The sequence below is a fragment of the Gekko japonicus genome, unplaced genomic scaffold, assembly GCF_001447785.1.
Source record: "Gekko japonicus isolate JY-2015 unplaced genomic scaffold, Gekko_japonicus_V1.1 scaffold1800, whole genome shotgun sequence".
Classification (NCBI taxonomy): domain Eukaryota; kingdom Metazoa; phylum Chordata; class Lepidosauria; order Squamata; family Gekkonidae; genus Gekko; species Gekko japonicus.
The window spans coordinates 223,223-245,568 of NW_015167106.1; positions in this window are offsets into that span (position 1 = coordinate 223,223).

The following is a 22,346-nucleotide window of genomic DNA, read 5'->3' on the forward strand; positions in this document are numbered from 1 at the left end:
ATCCAGCAGCGCCATCTGAGGAAGAATGGGGAAGAACTGGGGAAGAATGGGGAAGAATGGGGAAGAAGATGTATGGCTCCACCCACTCAATACATCTTTGCTGCTTGAGCTGAGTGGACTCTTCCCCAAAAATCTCTTTAGCTTCATTCTGGAAGGATGATCTGGGCTGCTGTGAGATCCCATATGTGCAACTCCACAGATGTTCATTTGAAGATATCAGTTATAGATAAGCAAACTGTTCTTGTCATAAATCCATCCCCCAAAAAATCAAGGTTAAGAGTAAACCCTGAAACTTTAGCATAGTCTCTGAGCTTGTAATAGCATTCTGATGCAACATGAGGTTTTCTTAATTTTATTGTCTTATTTGCTGATATAGAAAGCAAAATTCTAAGACTTCTAGTGTTTAGCATATCCACATAAACAAGGGGGGAGCAAGGCGCCTGGGCATGGCTTAGATGATAAGATCTTGGGAAGTAGTTATGGAAGTTAAGATCTCCCCATCTTGTCTAAATCTGTTGTGAATTTGTTATTGTATTTTACTGTAATTTATTGTTTTTAAATTATGTGTTTACTGTTTTAATCTCGGCACATGGTGCCCTTGTTAGCCGCCCTGAGCCTTTGGGGTAGGGTGGGATATAAATTCAAATATAAATAAAATAGATAAAATAAATAAACATTTGTAATAATACTGTAACTCTTATTGAGCTTTTGTCCTTTGTTGCAAAGGATTTCACAGGGTAATATCGGCTAGTTGAAACATTTTCCATTTTTGTTTGCAGCCTTTTCATCTTAGTGTTTTATTGAAGAAATAAATAAGCATCTGGCTTTCTTTTTATAGCAGATCCAATATTTTTCGTTCCTTTGCTGTATTATCTAGTTTCTGCTGGTACTAAATATACTGGCTCTTTTGAGTCTTCCCTAATTTGGATTTTTTAAAACTGTTGCTTAATGTTTGCCATATCTTTTAGAAGAATCTGCAAAAACAGGCTTTACATAATGGCATATTTATCAGCTGCAATTCTCTGAACCTTTTGAAATACTTATTTTCCTGCTGTAATCTCTAAATCTATTAAATATAAATAATATGTTACTACTGCTATACAGCAGACAATGTTTTTCAGTATTCACCAGTAACACTCAACGTTGCTTTTATGCACTAACCATTCGAGTTGTTCCTTCTGCTGTGCTCCCATCGTCTGTTTCTCCATTCTAATTTATAGAGTAAGAGAAAATAATGAAAAGGGTGTTTAACAAAACAAAAGAAAAGATTTAAAAGTGCTAATAAAATGTGTTGGGTACATTATTCACTATGAGTAAGGCAATTAATTCTACTGACAGTCCTCTTTAGATTGTGTCATCCACACTTTCTGATATAGGATGTGATCAAGACTGAGCAGGAGTTTTGCCGTTGTTTTAAAGTGTGATGACAAACCACATGGGTGGTTCAGAGTGAAACATTATGCTTTCTTCAAAGGATGTAGGCGTGTGGGTTTTCTTGTGGGAGAGTGCACACGGGGATGACAAGTAATTAAAGCAGCAGGTAGCAGAGGCAGCAATTTCAAACGTATTAAAAGCAGTATGTCTTCTATCTTCTTTTTTTGCGACTGCTCCTTCTTCAAAGGCAGCATGAAGAGCGTTGAACCAGGCTCCAAGGTTTCAAACTCTTGTGATTTTAGGAAGTGTGTATTTGTGATATCTGCCATTAATATTATGACTACTTCAGTTGTTGCTAAGTCTAGTAGTTCATATATTTAAATCAGCAGAGTCCTGATTTCAACTCTTGGCACAAGTGCTTCAAGAACTGAAGTCTGTGGGCTGATTCCAGAGACCAGTGACTGTGAGTGGTTGGCTCCATGATGACCTAATTGAGGTTCTTCCCACATGGGAAGCTAATTGGTCGTAGTGGCTAGTGATGTATAGTCAGGATATTACCAACTTTGATCCAACCCAAACCATGCCCCATTTCTATATACTGCAAATGTTCAAACAGGTTTATTACTGACATTCAGACCAGGCAGAATCCATTGGGTCTGTTATTATTATGTCTTGTGTTCTAGTTCTGATTGTCTGGACTGCAGAAAGTGGCATCGTCTGGGGTAAGGAGGGGAGAGAGTGTCTCAGCATCACTGCTGTGCACCCTCCCCCACACACCTCATGCCTACCCAGGGAGAGGAACATTGGCTGGGAAAGGGAAGTCCAATTGGGGAGGCATGCCTCCCCTTCACTTCCCCAGCCACCCTGCCAGGAGCCACACAATATGTCTGGAAGAGCCACATGCGACTCCTGAGCCATAGTTTGGCCACCCCTGGCCTAGTGGCAGGGAAGGGCTAGGATAAGAGGAAGATGGAGGAGGGAGGTGGGGCCTGATATCTTCAAAACCCACAAGGGAGAGGAAACACCAGGAAGCTCTGAAAGTGGATACCCGCCCTCCTTTTATCACTTCCAGGAATAAGCGAGGCTGAACCCTGATTGGGGCCAAGGTCCAGGACCTGGGGCCAAGGGTGATACAAAAAAGAGGCTGGGGAGGAAAAACTGGGTGGAGCGCAGAGGGAGTGGGAGCAAAAGTCAAGATGTGTTCACTTAGGGGGAAAGAAGAGGAACAAGGTGCCTGAACCCTAGGGTTCCCAGGTCTGGTTTGGAAAATACCTGGAGACTTTGGGGGTGGATCCAGGAGAGGATGGGGTTTGGGGAGGGGAGAGGCCTCAGCATGGTACAATGAGTCCCCCCTTCAAAGCAGCCATTTTCTCCAGGGGAGCTGATCTCTGTCAGCTGGAGATGAGTTGTAAAAGCGGGAGATCCCCAGGCCCCACCTGGAGGCTGGCAACCCTACTGAACCCCCTTTCCTTCCCATTCTGAAGCCAGCAGGGAGTCTAGTCCAAACCCATCCAGGATGACAGAGGGTGTGTGAGCCCATTAAGCAAAGGGGGAGCCTCACAATTTACAAAGTTATAGGGTTTTTTTAAAAAAAAATTGAAACAACAAAAACTATATTTTGAACCTAAGCTATTAGACAACTAACAAATTTTCATGAATTTTAAAGGGAAACATCTGGAATTAATTTCTGCATCCTGAATACATTGTGGTATTTTCGAACCTCATGAATATAGCTCTCTGAGGTGAGGTAAATATTCTCCAGGTTTTCAGAAAGGTTCTTCGGGTTGTCTTGGAGGGCTATATCTCTAAAGAGGGCTTGAAAATGGTTCCCTGTGTAATAAACATCATGAGGGAGAAAAACAAGGGCAATATTAATAGATTAGGCGCAAAGCCTGTTGGAAAGTGAAGGCAATGGTCCCTAGGAAGACCCTGGGGCGAGGGCCCGGCGACTGGGGACGCACCCGATGGGCCAGGGAAGCACGGCATGGCTCTCTGCAGGCCCCACGCAGTTGTTGGCCAGCCAGTGCCGCGGCGGGGGCCTGGGGTGCGCTGGCACGGGCAGCTGAGGGAAGGCCAGCGGAGTCCGAACCTACCCACCCCAAGAAGGTCCCGGAGGCTGCGTGGTCCAGGCTGCGGTGGTCAAGGGAAGGGTGGTGGGGCCGTGACCCGCCTCCCCAAGTGCAATGGGGCGCACCGCCAGGCCAGCAAGACCAGGGGTGGCACAGGGAAAGCGGGGGGAGGTGCCCCCCCAAGAAGGGCTCGCAGCCTGGCTGGGCAAGGGCGCAGCGGCCCAGGGAAATGTGGCGCTGCCATTTTGCCTCCTCCCTGAGCGCAGTCGGGGCATGGCGTTAGGGCAGCAAGGCGGGGTGCGGAAGGGCGGCAGACGCCAACCCTCCCCAGAAGGCCAACCTCCCCAGGTCAGGCTATAGTGGGTGAGGGAAGCGCGGCGCTGCCAGTCTCCCCCTTTCCCTTGGTGAGTCAGGCCGTGACGGTGGTGCAGTGCAGGGAAGGGTAAACAGCCCCCCGGAAGAAAGGCCAGCAGCGTCCATGGGCCAGGCTGTGGCGGCCCAGGGAAGCACAGCGCAGCCCTCCCCTCCCGTCCATGAATGTAGTCGCAACATGGTGGTAGGCCAGCAAGGCCGCTCGCCCGCCTCCTCCCCTCTCACCAGCATCCAGGCACTGCAGCGTCCTTCCCGTCCGGTGGCTTCCTGGACACTGCGGGTGAGCGGCTGGCCTGGGGCTGTGTGGGCGGGAGTGAGCCAAGCAGGCAGGCAAGTTAGCCAGTGGCCCGGGACCCGTGTGTGAATGGCAGGTTAGCCGGCGAACTGATTTTGCCGCGCATTTATCCTGCCACCCCATAGGCCAGAAGTCACCCCAACTGGCTTTTATATATAAGAAGAGATACCAAAAAAGCACCCCAGCTGCTTTTTTGTTTGTGAAAAGTAAACTGTAAGTGGTAACTGACTGTGATTTGGTGACATTGTTTTTTACTGTGAAGTGACAATGTCCTAATAGAGAAAAAATTATAGCGCTACTGCTCTCGGTATCCTGCCAACAAAGTACAACTGGGGAGGGAAGTGAACTCACCCTTAGGTCAATTAGACGGATGGTGGAGGTTTACTACTCATATTTGCATGTCTCATGAAGCCTGGCCCTCAGGAACTGACTTAAAAGCCTTATATATTTACTCTATTTATAGTCCACCTTTTTCACACAGTGTAATAGATATGGTCAAAGCTATGGTTTTCCCAGTAGTAATATATGGCTGTGACTTGGACCATAAGGAAGGCTGAGCACTGAAGAATAGATGCTTTTGAAGGGGACCTGGCAACCCTATCAAGGACAGACCTCTATTTGTCATGACATCTGAATGCAGCCACAGTGTGGTATCACAACTCCGCAATAAAAGGAAAAGGCAAATCATACATCTGTCAGAGAGAGGCAATTATCTTAGCTACCAGATTGATTTAAAAACATTTCTGGCCTTATATTGATGATGGGGGGGCCCCCGCATTATTTATTTTCTCTACTTCTTGTCTGAGAAACTGAGCTGTTTTTCTTCAAGCTTTCAAAGAAACAGGCAGAGATGAAGCATACTGAATAAACTAAAGTAGTTAAGTTAATGAGTAAAGCTACAGCACAGAAAACCAGGAGTTGTAATAGACATCTTGGATTGAAACAAATGACATTTCCCACTGTATCCACAAGTTGCTTTATCTGAGACAGCTGCATTTATTTCACAAATGTTTCTCTGTTAACTGGACCATAGAAAATAGATATTTGTAGCGTTGGTTTAAAATGTCACATATCTGGCCAAAAGGTTTTTTTGATCAAAGTTAACATAAAGAGGAGCTGCGGTGGCTCAAGTGTTTAAGACGCTGAACTGCAGGCTGTGGAAGGCCAGTAGTTCAGCAGTTCAAGACCCAGGTTGCCGCATGACAGAGTGAGCTCCCATCTCTAGTTCCAGCTCCTGCCAACCTAGCAGTTCGAAAGCAAGAAATTGCAAGTAGATAAATAGGTACCACTTTGGTGGGAAGGTAACAGCGTTCTGTGCGCCTTGGTGTTTAATCATGCCGGCCACATGACCACGGAAACGTCTTCGGATAGCGCTGGCTCTTCGGCTTTGAAACGGAGATGAGCACCGCAACCCTAGAGTCGAACTCGACTGGCTTTTGAGCAAGGGAACCTTTACCTTTTAACATAAAGAATATATACTAGTCTACAAATTAACCATATAAAAACAGTCACCCACCTGAAAAGGTACACAAAAGGGCTTTGTCCAGGATTGATGCCCACACCCTCACACTCACTTCCAGAGCAGGGGCAGCTGCTGGGACACCCACACTGCAACTGGGCTGGAGCTGCCTCTGGGACGCTCACACCAGGTGGGCTGCTGGGGACATCAGTAGCTGGGGCTGAGGAGGAGTGCTGGCCAAGCCTACCACAAAGCCAGGCGGCCAAGGGGGTCCTGGGGATTTGGTGGCACTGGAGCAGCCTCTGGGAGAAGCACTGCAAGGCCCTACATGGATTCAGACAGGACCAATGCCGGACTCTTGATACAGGAAGTCCCAGCAGGAAGGGCGAGGGAGTGGGCAGTGGCAGCCTCCTTAGCCCCGCATGTCCTGAAATCATGGCCCTTTGAAGAGACCCAGGGAGGTTGGGGAGTGGAGGTCTGGGTAGACACCCCATCAGCCCTGGGTCCTGTCACTCTTTACCACCCTACATATTATTTACAGTGTTCCTCAGAATTTTATTCAGGCAACAGCTGTGGGAGGCTTTGCCCTCTGTAGCCTGTGGCACCTGGTTATTCACTGTGGGAAACAGGATGGTGAACTGTCCGTAATATTAAACCTACACTTTGCAGAATTTAAGTTCCTATTTTTGTTATCCAGAAGAGTAGCATCAGTTGGTGGTGTAATAAGCAATTGTGAAAGAATCTTTACAGTCTGTTTTCAAATAATGAACTATAATTTGACTGGGATCTTCAGCAAAGGTGTCAAACTCATTTGTTACGAGGGCCGGATCGGACATAAATGTCACTTTGTTGAACCAGGCCATGTGTGCCGTAGAATGTAACACGAGGAGATATAAACTTTATAAAGATGATTTCAGATGCTGAATGGCAATAGCAAGCTTGATTGGATTAGGTGTGATATGCAGAGGGGTAGTAGACATGGAGATACCAGCACTGATAATGAGACAGGAAACCTAGGTCTCCATTTGATACAGAAGGATTCAGTCCAGGAGCATGCAAAGAATAAATGGAAATAAGTCTAAAGAAGTGAGCAGTGACTCACAAAAGCTTATACCCTACCACATATTTAGTTAGTCTTTAAGGTGCTACTGGACTCTTACTCTTTCTACTGCTGTTAAATACTACAACATTCAAAAACTAGAGGGGGGGGATATTTTAACCTTCCAGGACATTCAGTTGCCGACCTAAGAGTAGCAGTTCTCTTACAACAAAATTTCAAAGGGATATTAGAATGAAAGACTGCTGAATTGCAACTGATAATGAAGCTCAAGACAATGCATCCTCCTGGACTGAATTGAGACCTAGGTTTCTTCTCTCAGTACCAGTGCCTGCTGTTGTCATTTGGCATCTGAAATCACTTCACTCTCCAAGATATAAGCACAGATGGACTCACATTCTAGCTGTATCTGAAGAAGTGAGCAGTGACTCATGAAAGCTCATGCCCTGCCACAAATTTTGTTAGTTGTTAAGGTTCAACTGGACTCTTGCTCCCTTCCACTAATAAAGATTGCAAGCTGTGCTGTTAGGTTCCCCCTCCCCCATCTGTTGGAACTTGAAAGGGGGATCTCTCTCTCTCTCTCTCTCTCTCTCTCTCGCTTTCACTTTCCCCTCCTTCCCTCCCTCTGAAGCAATGTGCTTGCACACGAAAGCTTATACGTGGAATAAAACGTCATTGGTCTTAAAGGTGCCATGGGTCTCTCTCTCTCTCTCTCTCTCCCCCTCTCCTTCCTTTCCTCCCCAAAGGAGGAGGGGAGGGGGAGGAGCACTCAGCCAACTGAGGGAAAGGAGGCTTGGCTTTTTTTCTCTCCTCTGTGAAGCAGGAAGCAGGAAGCTGGGCAAAAGCAAGCTACAATGCAGGAAGCAGAAGGCAGATGAGAGTCAGTTGCTCACAGGCTGGACAGGAGTCCTGCAGGGGCCGGTTCTGGCCCATGGACCATATGTTTGGCACCCCTGATCTACAGGGTCATCCATGCGTGCATGGTTTTCAGTTCATACACAGGGGCTTTTCAATTGCCCGTTTCCTACTTCAGCCTGCTGCTCTCCCAAAAAATGGCTCCTGAAAGAAAGGGGTCTCTCTGAAGTGGAAAAATGCAGGTAGTACTAATTTCCTAATGTGTGCACCCCTTCTGTGTGGTTGCTGTCCTCCCTCTCTGCCATTATGCCTTTCATGTTGGAGCTCCTATGGCCTCAGAACTGTTGGCAGAGTAATTAATTAAATAATAATAACACGGGTAAGGAACAGGCAATACAGAGATAGGTTCCTAACTACATCTCTAGCTGAGAGAGAGGGTAAGACTGAGTTTGGCACTTCTGAGAAGAAGAGGGAAATTGCCCTAAGAGTAGCAATCTGGAGACAGACAAGGAGAGGAGGTGCTGACCTCACCATCCTATCTAATTGTCTTCTTGCTGCCCCCTGCAGGGTCTTCTTCTCTTCTTCTTTGTACACCAGACATTGCCTTTTTCAACAAGAACTGGGGAAGGTAGGATACTGGCTGACCACTGCAGGTCCCTCCTTTCCTCTCCTGGAGTAGCACTCTGCCTCCCTCTTTGGCATTGTGCTGGTTCCTCCCTTCCTGGCTTGTCTGTGAAGCCTGTTTTTTATTTCCCTATCTAGTCTTACTCCTGCCTTCACTGTCCTTGAGGACAATCATCCACCCCTCCTCATTCACCCAGTAGCCCCTACACTCGGGTCTGGCCTAACCTTGCCTTTTTCCCTGGTCCTAATGTCCCTCTTGAATTATCTGCTAACTGACTCCTATAGATTCTTTTGTCTGCCTTAGGCAGGCAGACTGTTTCCAGTTGCCTTTCCCTCCCTCCAGTGGCCATGGACCAGGTAAGTATCCCAGCTCCAGGGCCTGCGGGGAGACAGAATGGAGACAGAATTTAAAAGATGCAAAAAAAAAAAAAGAAAAAGAAAAAGAAAGATCCCTGATCCCTGTTTATTGATGCTTTTCAGAAAATGTGTTGTGTGTGATGCATTTTGAGTGTACTATAACTCTTCATCAGGGACAGTAGGTCTTTTTGTGTCCTGCATAGGAATTTTTCTCCTTCAAGGAGTGCTTGTAGAGTGGGTCAATAAATAGGAATGCAGTACCTTTTGAAATCTGATTTGCCCTGTTCATTGAGTTCTCCAGGGCAGTGTTCTATCAGGCATGAAGGGCTGCCACCCAAAGGGAAGATGATCACATGCATGTGTAGAAGTGTTTTACATATCTGTACAACAGCTAGATTCAAGTCCAGTAGCACAATAGAGACCAACAAGATTTTCAGGGTATACATTTTTGAGAGTCAGAGCTCCTTTAGTCAGATACAAGCATCTTTGTTGGTGTCTAAGGTGTGAATGGACATGCATCTAGCTGTTCTACTGCAAACCAACACAACTACCCTCTAAAACCCTCTTTGGATCCCAGGCATGATCTTCTTCACATCCACACAGCCCTCTGTATCGATATTCATACAATTCGGCTGTTTTGTGATGTTTACAGTAACCTCATAATAGGCTCTTTGCTTGAAGTTTCTATGGAATTATGCTAAGTGTGAGATAGTCTTTTCATCTGCTGCAGTTAGTAGACAGTAGCCGGATGTGCTGATCTTGTAGTTCCAGGAGAGTGTCTCGGTCTTGTCGCCATCTTCTCTGCTCTGCCAGCCATTGTTTACATTCCAAGGAAAGTTTTTTTAAAAGTCAGTAAAAGTTTCTTTAAGAAGTTGCTTTAATTAAATCTGTGCTTTGCTCGATTCAATCCACAATCACCGTTTCTCCTATCCCCTTCTCGCTTAAACAGTTCGTTTAAAGTTATGGGGGGGTTGGGCAAGTTTCCTCCCCCTCCATCAACACCGTTCAGGGCTCTGGATGGGTGCTATACCGAATGACCAGTTAAAGAGGAATTTAAACTCACGCTTCATTCCATGCCTGGTGCTGAAGTAGTGAAAGCTTTATTTTCGCTCAACCCCTTGTTCGCTTGTCCGGTGTACGCCTCTTGGTGCCATGATGGCGCCGTGGCAGCAGGACCTATCGGGGCTATTAGGAGCCTCAATCCCTTGGCCGCAGCCTCGGGAGAGGCACCTCCAGCGCCCCAGGCTGGGAGTCTGGATCAACCAGCACCCCCTCCCATCCGAAGGAGCGGGCCCGCCATTGAAGTAGCCAAAACTGGAAGTCCCTTTCTAATTGAATTCTTTTGCTAATGCTTAAACATCACAATCCTGGTGAAGTAGCTGCTGGGCAGTCATGTAACAAAGAGCCCTTTAGCTTGTCATTTAAATAACCTCATATTATTTGCCTCAGAAGATGGAATCTCCTGGGAGATACTGTAAATGTGACACAGGATGGTAATTCACTCTAGAGACCAGATCTTTCACACAAAAAGGATGAACTTCCTGTTGATTTAATGTGGATGCTATAAGATAAGTCCCACATTGGGCTTGCCCTGAGTTCTGTTAGAAACAAAAATTTCCATAGATCACTTAGGGAAAAGGGTCTAGAGATGTATTTGGCAGAAGGCTGGAGAAAAATATGTCAGTCAAAGTTTATCAGCAAACGTCGTAATATTTCCCACTCCAATCTGTATCTTGCACTGTTTGGCAAATGGTTGCTTGGCGAGGAATAAGTGTCCACCCCATAGGAGACAGTAGGAAGGGGAATGGTACTTCCAAGGAGAGACTGACATCTTCTGATTGGGAGTGGTGGTACTGTGGCACTGGATGTAAAACTGTTTTGTCGAGGTGACTGAGGAAGAACAAGACCTCCAGCTAACGGCCCGGCCCTTCGATAGTGGCTTCAAGCTCTGAGGGGACAGGATGAAACAGCCTGTGGGGAAAAGAGACTTGAAATTCTTGTACAATGAGCTCCAGTCCCTCAAGTTTTCTCATTCCTAGGAATCTCTGCTAGAAATGCTGGAACAAGAAAGCTAGGAGGGATCATCTCATAGTGCCTTGCTCCTGCAATAGGACATTCATAGTGCAAGTTTTATATTTATAATCCCCTTTTAAAGGATGCCTTTTTGTGGCTTTCATTTTGTCCCTCATCGTAGGTCATAGAAAGGGCATTTTTAGAAAGCTCCAACTGAAGATTTTCCTCCCATATAAGCAATATTATAGAAATTAAACTTGAACCCCGTCACCTCCAATGACTTGAATGAGTCACTTGTAGTTTTACAAGTAATTTACCACTGGCTATCAGTCCTGACAATGCAAACCTGCAGCAAGAAGCACAGTGGCTTATAGTGGAAAGAAATATTATCTTATCCTGTATGCTGACAATTCTTTCCCTTCTAATAGATTAATGGTGTGTGTGTGTATGTATCAGGAACAGCTACCAAACGAGCTTTAAGGCTGAGCAAAGTCTAGATTATTCAGGAACATCTAATGTTCTTATCAGAGCAGTACAGACGCTGCCTACATCAGTCATGGTTCAGGCCCTCATCTTAGAGTCAGCAGCAGAGCTCTTCCAATTTAATAGTTACTACTGGACAGCAAAGCTGAAACACTGCTCTGGTAAAGCAGAAGTTCTTGTCACTGTATATAATTCAAATTTGCAAAAAACATCAACATTTATAAAACATATCATCCAAGGGAGGCCTTTTAAAAGATGCAGGTAGCTGCAGCAGGCAGTTTATGTTCCCATTTTGCAGGCTTCTTTGCATTTTATTATATACTAGGAATAAGACCCATTGTGGAAATAAATACACCAAGATCTACAAACAGGCCCTGGCCTTGGGCACTACACATAGCTTACTGTTTTCTCCAGGGGAACTGATCTCTGCCATCTGAAGAGCAGTTGTAATTCTGAGTGATCTCCACCCTCCCCTGGAGATTGGCAACAATGGTTCCACAGGAGGAAATGGCTGGTTTGGAGGGTGGAGTCTATGGCATTGTACCTTTCTGAGGTCCCACCCCTGGAGCCTCTGCCTAGGAAAAGTACAGTCTTCTCCACAGTGGGGATCCAAGTAGGAGGGAAGCGATGTCAGCAGGGTATGACTCAGAGTCCACCCTGCAAAGCAGCTGTTTTTTTCCAGGGGAGCTGATCTTTACCATCTGGAGAACAGTTTTAATTCTGGGTGATCTCCAGTCTTCACCTGGAAATTGGCAGCGATGGTTCCCCAGGAGGAAAAGTACAGTCTTTCTCCACAGTGGAGACCAAAGCAGTTTACATCATTCTCCTCTCCCTTTTTCATCTGCACAACAACCCTGTGAGGTAGGTTAGGCTGAAAGTCTGTGACTGGTCCGAAATCACCCACCCACCTTCCACAGCAAGAACCTGGGTCTTGCAGACCCTTAACTGCTATGCCTAGGGTAGCCACCTCCAGGTGGAGCCTGAAGATTGCCAGGTATCACAACTGAACTCCAGACAACAGATCTCTTTCCCCCTGGAGAAAATAACTGCTTTGGGGGGTAGACTGAGGGCTCTCCCCTCCCCAAACTCTGGCTTCTGTAGACTCCACCACAAAATATCCAGGAATTTTCTAATCTGAAACTGGCAACCCTAGTCAGGACTGGCCCCAATGAGTTCCCCACAAAGGCCAGAAAAGGGCCTCCTGCCTTTTCCTTTTTACTGACAGAACCAAGCTTGGTTGCCTAGCAATAGTCACTGAGGGAAAAATTAGTCCCACAGGAGCCAAGCAGGAGAAGTGTCTTCGTCAGGAGAGAGAGCCGTTTTGGCAGTTTATTCTGTCAGGGAAGAGTGGACAGGCTGGCAGTGGGAGGGCGAGGGGAGCAAACCCAGCACCCAGCCAATGGCACGCAAGTACTCTTGAGTGGCAGTTGATGGGCCAATGGCTGATGGAGTGCACAGCACAGCCAATGAGAGAGCTGGAAATGGCCAATACGTAGGGCAATTATATATATATAGGATAGGATGTGTTGAAAGAGAAAGTGTTCCTGACATTTGGTCTGTCATGATGAAGTAATATCCACTGCAGTGTTGCTGGCCTGTAATTGTTGGAAATGACACATTAAGAAGCTGTGCAGTAGACTGAAAATGATGGCACTTCTGCTTAAACATGCTTATGTGAGGCAGCTGATATACAAATTCTTAGACATTTACTTTCTCACACAAGGAAGATCACTTGTATACCAAAAGTGTATGTGTTTCTAGTGCGTGTATGAAGTCTAAAGAATGGTTGTACCAAAGAGTCTTTTGGACATGATACACACACCAAGAAGGTAGTATCTGTATTACATTCCTGGAACATATATTGGGGACAATATGTACTCTTACATTATATAAATTATGTTCTATTTCATATCAGTACAAATTCTGTTTATATAAAAATAATATAAGATCCAGCCCTTACAAGCATGGGAAAATTTATCTATACCTATAACTGTTTTATTTAAATCATAACTTGGACATGTCAATTATGTTAGAATTTGCCAATGATATTTATACTTAGTATCATCGTTGCTGCTTGCGGCCCCTGCTCTTGGGGGGGGGGGGTCAGCTCGTATCCTCCAACCTAGCACCAAATTATACAGTCATACTCAAGATTTGGATAAGTCTGGGATAAAGTGATCCCAACTTTATTGGTTACGGCTGTAAGAAGCCTTGGCACAGCATGGGTGCCCAGATCCCCAGCGTCAACTGGCCTGGCATCAGCTGATGTACCCATCCCTAGCCAGCTGGCTTGGGTGGGAGAACCATGGGATGGCAAGTTGCCAGAGTCCATATGGATGATTGCCCCACGTGGTCTCCCCTGCCATTTGAGCATGAGGACGATTACTGGTATTCCCAGAGCTGGCCTGCTCCCATAAAGCCCTCACACCAAGACCCCTTAAGGGGGATCCTGATATCTGGGAAATCGGCCGGATTTCCTAAAATGGATCCAGCCCCATGTTGATACTGCCAAAAGTTGAGACAACTAATAAAGCATCAATATAGCAACAAAGCATAAACAACATGACCAATAGCCCTAAATACTACAGGTAAGTCAGCAACCTACTATTCACATTATCGTCCCCTGAGCGCTCCACATAGAGCGGGATGGGTGGGCAAACTGCTCAGGAGGCTGGACAAAGGATGGAGGCCAGGGAGTGCAGCAGGTCTCTTCCCCCTGAAAGTCCCCTCCGCCGGACCCAACTTAGACCTTGCTGTAGGTTCTTTGGGGAGGGGAGGGACCAATTTTTTGTGCCACTCATGTGGCCCAGCCGCCCTCGTGGCTGGCCCATGCCTCCTCTGAGGCAGCTTGCCCCATGGCTGCTCCTGGCTGACTCTCTCACCCGACGCCCGATGCTGCAAAAGGAGGGCTGCGGTAAGTCGGGCCCTCCCCACTTATCAGTGGGAGTAAACAATAACATTGGGAACAAGCTTGTGATCATAAGATAGCAACAGCAGTGGCTGAACCACAAGTTCTTGCTCAATTTATTAAACATTTTCTCAGCTCTCTTTAATAATTTGTTCACATTACCGGTACAAAATTAAGTTTAAATGTAATTGACAGAAAAAATTAACAAAATAACTACAAGGAATAGGTGCACTGATGTTGTAGGCTCATTAAATACATACAGAAATATCCAGCATATTATAGAAGTATTCCAGCTCTCAGCAGTGGGGGGAAATATAGTAATTTGATATAGCATCACCAGCCCTTTGCAGAAGATGTGGTATATGCTGACGATGACACTGCAGCATGGCAAAGATTGGCATGATGTGGTGCTTAAGTAAAGAATTCTATAGGCACAGTGATTCCATCACAATTTATCATTTGTTACTTGCTGGCAGTGGCATATCTTATCAACAGCTGAATGTCCTAAACAACTGATCAGCACAAAGATGTCCGTTCCAGCCATCTGGCTGTGACTGTGCACCTGGTTCCTGATCTAGCACCCACAATCACCAATGCTGGATGTAGTCATTCAATTCCAGGAACCAATAGAACACCTCTTATTTGCACGTGTAATTCCCTGTCCAGAAATTGATATGGTTTTGGAAGTTCACTTTCTCATGTGCATTGCCTCTGCAGGACTCAGGTGAAAATTTATAGTTTAGAGTTGTCTAGATACCAGTTTGAGTTCCTGAAATATATATAATGTGTGTCCTGGAGACTTCAGCTTTGATTTATGTTATAAAAGCCAAGGCATTTTCTGCTTGTACTTTAGGGAAACTGCTGCAATTTAGGAAAGGGAACAAAAGTCTATATTATTATTGTTCTGGTGTTTCAGGGTTTCAAAACAGTTTCACAGAAAGAAAATTCATTGTCAACAATGTCACTGCATATTTTTAAAAATACCATTTATTGCAAAACTATTCATAGAATTTAGATTCTATAAACCCAGCAGTTTTCTGTTTGTATATTAATAAATTGAATGTTTGCACCCCTGAATCACTGTAGTTGTTATTGTAGTTTGTTTCTCAGTATCCATGCACAGTGGTTGCATCTACACTTCAAGGCCTCACCCTCAAGCTAATTTACTTCCCAGTTCTTTGAACTGGAAATATCAGGGTTTGAAATATCAGGCAAAACATGTGCTTCTGCCGTAATATAGGGCTCATATGCTGTACTGTAGTAGATGGTCTTCCAAATCCTGTGTCTGTGTGTTATATGCCGTCAAGTCGCTTCCAATTTATGGTGACCCTATGAATTAATGACGTTCAAAAAGTCCTATTGTTAACAGCCTTACTCAAGTCTTGTAAACCATGGCTGCTTTTATTGAGTCAGTACATGTCACGCTGGGTCTTCCTCTTTTCCTACCGTCGTCAACCTTTCCTAGCATTATTTTCTTTTCCAGTGAGTCCTTCTCATAGTATGACCAAATACAATAGCCTCAGTTTAGTAATTTTAGCTTCTAGGGAGATTTCAGGCTTGATTTGATTTAGAACCCATTTATTTGTCTTTTTGGTGGTCCATGGTATCCGTAAAACTCCTCCAACACCACATTTCAAATGAATCAACTTTCTTCTTGCCAGCTTTCTTCATTGTCCAACTTTCACACCTATACGTAGTAATGGGGAATACTACAGTTTGAGTTATCCTGATCTTGGTCACCACCAGCAACACATCCTTACACTTAAGGATCTTTTCTAGTTCCGTTGTGGCTGTCCTTCCCAGTGTCAATCTCCTTCTGATTTCTTGGTTGCAGTCTCCCTTTTGGTTTGGTTGATGATGGAAGCCAAAGAGTAAAAAGTCTTTAACAATTTCAGTTTTTCATTGTTGACCGTGAAGTATTGTAATCCCTCAGCAGTCATTACTTTTGCCTTCTTGATGTTCAGCTGTAATCCTGCTTTGGCACTTTCTGCTTTTACCTTCAACAGTAGTCTTCAAGTCTTCACTATTTTCTGCCAGCAATATAGTATCATCTGCATATCTCAAATTGTTAATGTTCCTTCCAGCAGTTTTTACTCCACCGTTATATCCAGCTTTCCTTATGATATGTTCTGCACATCGATTGAAGAGATAGCGAGATAGTATACATCCTTGTCTGACACCTTTCCCAACTCCTTTCAGCAGTTTTTACTCCACCGTTATATTCAGCTTTCCTTATGATATGTTCAGCACATCGATTGAAGAGATAGCGAGGTAGAATACATCCTTCTGACACCTTTCCCAACTGGAAACTATTCTTTTTAACCATAGTCTGCTCTAAAGCATCCTCTTGTCCAAAGCACAGGTTGTACATTAAAACAGGCAGATCCTCTGGCACACCCATTTCTTTTAAACCAATTCCTGGTACATGGAAGTTTTGGATAAATTTTATGAAAGTCTGAGCAATCTTTTATGGGCCTTTTTCCTGAAGTTATGCCTCTCTTTTTGCTCTCCAGTCACCTTTAAATTTCCTCTTCATCCTCAGTGTGTAACTTCTGCCCCTGCTTTATGCCTATGGACTTCAGAAACAAAAAGCTATGTGGAACTGACAAAAACCAGATGAGTATTTACTGTGCTTTCTAGGTTTGAGCTGCTTGCCTTACTGGTTTACCTTTTGTTTAAATGTCCAGACCTTATTATAACAGCGAAGCTTGTGAAGCTTTCCTTAGAAGCATGTGTATCGTCTTTGTTTGTCACCTAGGTGATTGCAAAAGGAAAGAGGTCAGTCTACTTCAAAGAGGTGTTAGATAAAAGTTCTAATTCAAATGCTAAACTGTGCTATTAAACTGAAATGTCTGTAAATTCATGGGTATGGCATCCTTCATACCTTCCCAAGTCATGCCTCATTGATTATCTCTAATCCCTTAGCTTTTTCGTAGTAAAGGGCAGGACTCAGGACTCTTGGTAATTTTGGTTCTTTCTCTTCCTTCTGACTTCTGACTACTTTCTTAAAAGATCCCTGTGGCTAAAGTTGGCCCAAGCTGGAGTAGCCAGCCAAGGGAACATTTGTTCATTTCCATATCAGACTCATTGATATGTCTTAGGCTGCAGACTGAAGGAGGCATAAATCCTGTTGAACAACATGAGACTTGCTTCTGAACAGACCTGTTTAGAATTAATGTGTAAGTACATTCTACTTTTTTCGTCCTCTGTTTTACCCAGATTTTGAAATACCTTCTTTCCCTTAATGTTGTGAGTGTCATGTGATTCTGATTACCTCTAAATAAAACCATTTTCCTTTGACTGTGTCTTGAATTTAGCCCTCAGAACCTACCCATGCTTAAGTGCCTTGTGCTGCTACATACCAGATACCTTAGTTTTTATAAGAGAAGTTGAGCTCCTCTCGTTGTCTAGAAGAGTTAAGAGCACTGGAAGATTATTACTGGCTACGGTGATTTTTTAAAAAAGTCTTTTAAGGGCAGCAGATGAAGGTAAGAAGTTAGAGCATTAGTCACCCCCCCTTCTTGGTCCTGGGTTTACGTAAGAAATATAAAGGCAAATGTAGTGTACAGAGAAACTCTGAGGCTTTCGACATTGGCTGGACTGACCTTAACAGTCCACAAAATATATGTTCTGTTACCTAGTGAATGAGTAAATAATGCACTTAGTGCTTGGGCAACTTTCAGCCGTTTGTAATTCAACCGTATCTGAACAGATTTATGTTGTTATCAGCAGGCTCGTCTCCTGCCCAGGCCAAAATTCAGTTAAGAGCTTCAAGAAGTGGCTATATTTTTTTATGTAACCTATATACAGAGGGTTGTTCCTAGCTCTCTCAGCCCTTTATTGCTTTTGCATTGTCCCTTTTTACTGAATGGAATCTTACCAGGACACCTGAGAAAACAGACTGACTTTTTAAATTGATGGAAAATATTAAGTCTAGACTCTAAATCTGTTTTACTGGCTGTATCCAAAGTTAATTAACCACTTTGAGTTAAAAAAAAACCCAGTTACATGCAGACATGGAATAACAAGAGCCAACACCTTCAGGTGGGATAATAAAAGGCCAAGTTTTTTAAATTTACATTTCTTAAAAGGGGATCTGCAGCACACCCAGGTTAAGTATTACATGTTGGCTAGAGCTTGCAGAACTAAGGATTTCCCTGTTCGTTTACCTATATCATTCTCTGTGAGATGGATTAGTATTATATGGGGTGTGTGAGAGGCCCCAAGGTGTTGCAGGAATACTGACAGAAGCTGGTTCCATAGCATGCCCTTCCTTCCCATCCATGTGATACAGGAAGAATCAGTCATGCCCAGCTGTGACCCCAAACCTCCACTGATGGCTGCCCTGTGATTGGGCCAAAAGAACTATTGTGGCCACAGACGAGCTCTGTCCTTTGTCACCTGTAAAAACAGTCTGTTAGGTTCTGTGTGGTGCACCCATTACCTGCAGTTACCTCTTCCTGTTGCTTCTGGTCAGTCTCTGAGGATCTCATGTGTAACAGCTATCCCAGCCTTGGTGAAAATAACATACTGAATCTGCAATGGCAGGGCTATTTTTGGGCAGGAACGCACAGGAACGGAGTTCCGGCTGGCTCCCAAGTTGGCCATGCGCAGCAGGAACTCATTAGCATAATAAGCCACACCCAACAGCAGGAACTCATTCGGATTGGCTACAATTAGGGGTGTGTGGCCTAACATGCAAAAAGCCCTGGGTTTTGACAACACACAAGGTAAAGAGAATAAGAAGCAAAAGGTGGGTGTGGCTGGACGACCACACTTCTGGTAACATGGGGGTGTGGCCTAATAGGCGAATGAGCTGTGCTGTCAGGGGTGTGGCCTAATATGCTAATGAGTTCCTGTTGTTGGGTATGGCCTATTATGCTAATGAGTTCCTGCTGGGCTTTTTCTACAAAAAAAGCCCTGTGCAATGGTGTGCCCAACTAGTCATTTCTAGAGCCCACCAGTAACTTACTGACACACAGGGTACCAGAGAAGTTCAGAAGCGCTGGGGCACAATACAGCCTAGGTGCAAAATCTAATGTGCAGTGGGTGTTTAATGCAGTGGATATTTTTGCTAGGATCTCAAGAAGAACTAGGGCCTTTGCATAGGTTGCTTGTGAACCCATCCTTCTAACATCCTCCTTACCCTAAAGTCACTTGTGGTATCAGCCCGCCCATTGGGCTTGGTGCAGAAGGCCAAAGCTGACATGCTATAGTGCTGGCAGAGTAGCACTCAGCTTGCAGTTGAATACAGTATTGCATCAAAGGTTCCACTAGAATTAGCTAAGTCTGTAACAAGTGCCTGCTTGCCCTAAACTCCTTCCTCCAGAATGACACCTCATTATAATCAGTTAAGAAAGTACGCCATGTCTTCAGACCCCCCCCTTAAAGACCCTGTCACCCTGTGACACAGGACAGAGACGATGAATGAAGGCTTGGCCCAATACTACAACCCTGCATGCAAAATTTAAATGTCCAACCAGGGATTGGAGGCAATGCAGAGTGAACTTTCTAGTGCTGACAGTGCTGCTAACCAGATCTCTTAAGGTAGCCAGTTTGTTGGACCAGAGCTGGGATACTTGGTCACTCCCCTCCCTTCTGTTCTCCACTAGTGGCACCCCAAGTTCCTAACATATGCCCTGGTCAATGTTCCCTCTAAGCTGTGGAGTCTTGTGAGCAAAAATTCTAATTCATGAGCTACTGGCATTAAAATTGTGGGCAAACTATTTGGCTACTGCATAAATTACATTTCTCTGGAGCCATCCTTCCTGAGCTAAGACAAAAATCTGTGAGCTAAAGGCTAAAAAACACACTAACTCATCTTAGAGGGAACACTGGCCCTGGTGCAACTGCATGAGCTGCACACACTGTGACAAACCTGACAGGCTTGCAAACAAGAAGTCATCCAAAAATGAGCCATGCTGCACAGTCATGAGCCTGACCTGCCCGCTCATTCTAACACAATGAACTTCTTAAACTTTGCACAGGATATGGAACACCCTACTGGCACAGCTTTGTTCATGTAAAATCTGCCGTTAAAGGCAAAGCTCAGAAAGCAGAAATCACTCTGGTGGACTGTTAAAAGATGAAATGCTGACTTGACACATTTTGTGAACAAGTCCCCCCCCCCCTTCCACAGTCCTATATCATAGGCACTGTGCTATTGAAGGATGAATACTTAACTGAGCAAAGCTCAGTGACTTTCACTCACTGACTTAGTCTTCTGGTATCAGAGATTATGGATCTTCAGTACTATCCCCAGTGATGAAATTATGGTTGCCAGGTCCTTACCTCTCACTGGTGCGGGACTTTGGGGGGTGAAAAGTACTGGGTCCAGACGTGTAGTTAGTGAATCAGCTCATAATTTATTAAAGGCAGGAGAAAACTGAGACTGAAAGCCGGCCCAGGGGGCACACTTAAATGACAGTATAAGACACACCCTGACACACACCCAACACCTGTGATTCATTTATTTATAGTGCAACCATAACCATTGGTCCCTCTTAGGATCCGGACTGACCGATTGACCCATTCTAGGATCCTATGAGTCTGTTGTTCTAAGTTGTGAAGCTCTGCCTGTTCGCTTGGCCACGTGCGAACCCGAACGCGCGTGCGGCCCTTAGTTAGTATACAGCGGGGGGGGGGGTATTCCAGGAGGGGGCAGGGACTCCCCAATGTGATGATGTCTGCATAAGTGATGTCATTGGGGACACAGCTCCTGGGAAGGCGCCAGTGGTTTTCCAGTTGCAAGAAACCATTTAAAGGGAAGCTTCCCTTTAAATGGTTTTTGTGAGCGGGGCCCAACCATGCCTGAATTCCAAGTGGTGAATTTGCCACTTGGAGTTCAGGTGTGTGGCTGGTGGCAGCCACTCTCACTCCCCTCCTGAAGATTTAAGGGGCCCTCCCTCCTTCACAAAAAGGATTACTCCACACTCATTACCTTTGGGGGCTTAACTGGCCCCAAGCCTTTTGGAGGACTGTTTGTTTTGCTGCCTACACCTCTCTTCCTTGGTCCCTGCCTGTCACGTTTAGGAACCTTCCCCTATGGAGTGTGCTACAGGGGTGGGGGCCACCGCAGATTGAACATTTGTGCTTGAATCAGCAAGGGTGCTTGTCACAGCAGCCATGGGCACTGAGGTCCCAACAAAGTAGGCAGAGTTGAGCTACCTGCCCACTGCAGTTCACAGTGTGCACCTTTGGCCCAGAAAGTGAATGGTGAAGTGGCTGCTATAAGATCTTTCTCCTTCAGGGCTCTGCCTGGCATCATGTGTTGCAGGCCACACAGACCCTAAAATTCTGATTGCATTGGAGCCAATTGTACCTTATAAATTCATTATGTGTGTGACCAATGGTTTCAAGGTACTTGATCAGTGTGGAAGGCTTCCACAGTTGCTTCCGCACCACACTCACATAAAGGTGACCTACCCTGCATTCCAGCTGGCACAGTTGCAATCCATTTTCTTTTTTAAGTCTTATCTGTTTCCATATTCCTTTCTTTGTCCTTTCCTCCAGTTCTCCCCCATTCAGGAGTGACAAAAGGTCAACACATTCCACTTTTAATATCTTTTTGTCTGTGGTAAGGGATAGGTGACCACCCAGGAGGAGGGGAGATCCTCAGTGATTACGTATTTTAAATATCATGCATGATTCCAGCTTTAATAGCTTAACTCAGCTGGTCTCCAACAGGATTTGTTGTTGTTGTTGTTTGTTGTTCAGTCGCACAGTTGAGTCCGACTCTTCGCAACCCCATGGACCACATCACGCCAGGCCCTCCTGTCTTCTGTTGTCCTCCAGAGTTTGCTTAATTTCATGTTCGTTGCATCTATGACACTGTCTAACCATCTCATCCTTTGCCGTCCCCGTCTTCTTTGACCTTCGATCTTTCCCAGCATCAGAGTCTTCTCCAGTGAGTGCTCCCTTCTCATTTGGTGGCCAAAGTATTTGAGCTTCAACTTCAGTATCTGTCCTTCCAGGGAACAGTCAGGGTTGATTTCTTTTAGGATTGACTGATTTGATCTCCTTGCAGTCCAAGGGACTCTCAAGAGTCTTCTCTAGCACCATAATTCAAAAGAATCTATTCTTCGGTGCTCGGCCTTCCTTATGGTCCAACTCTCGCAGCCATACATGACTACTGGGAATACCATTGCTTTGACTATACGGACTTTTGTTGGCAGGGTGATGTCTATGCTGTCTAGGTTTGCCATCGCTTTTCTCCCAAGGGCAGGCGTCTTTTAATTTCATGGCTGCAGTCACTGTCTGCAGTGATCTTGGATCCCAGGAACGTGAAGTCTGTCACTGCTTCCACGACTTCCCCTTCTATTTGCCAAGGAGTGATAGGGTCGAATGCCATGATCTTAGTTTTTTTGATGTTGAGTTTCAAGCCAACTTTTGCGCTTTCCTCTTTTACCCACAGCACGTGGCTCTTGAGATCCTCTTCACTATCTGCCATTAGAGTGGTATCATCTGCATATCTGAGGTTG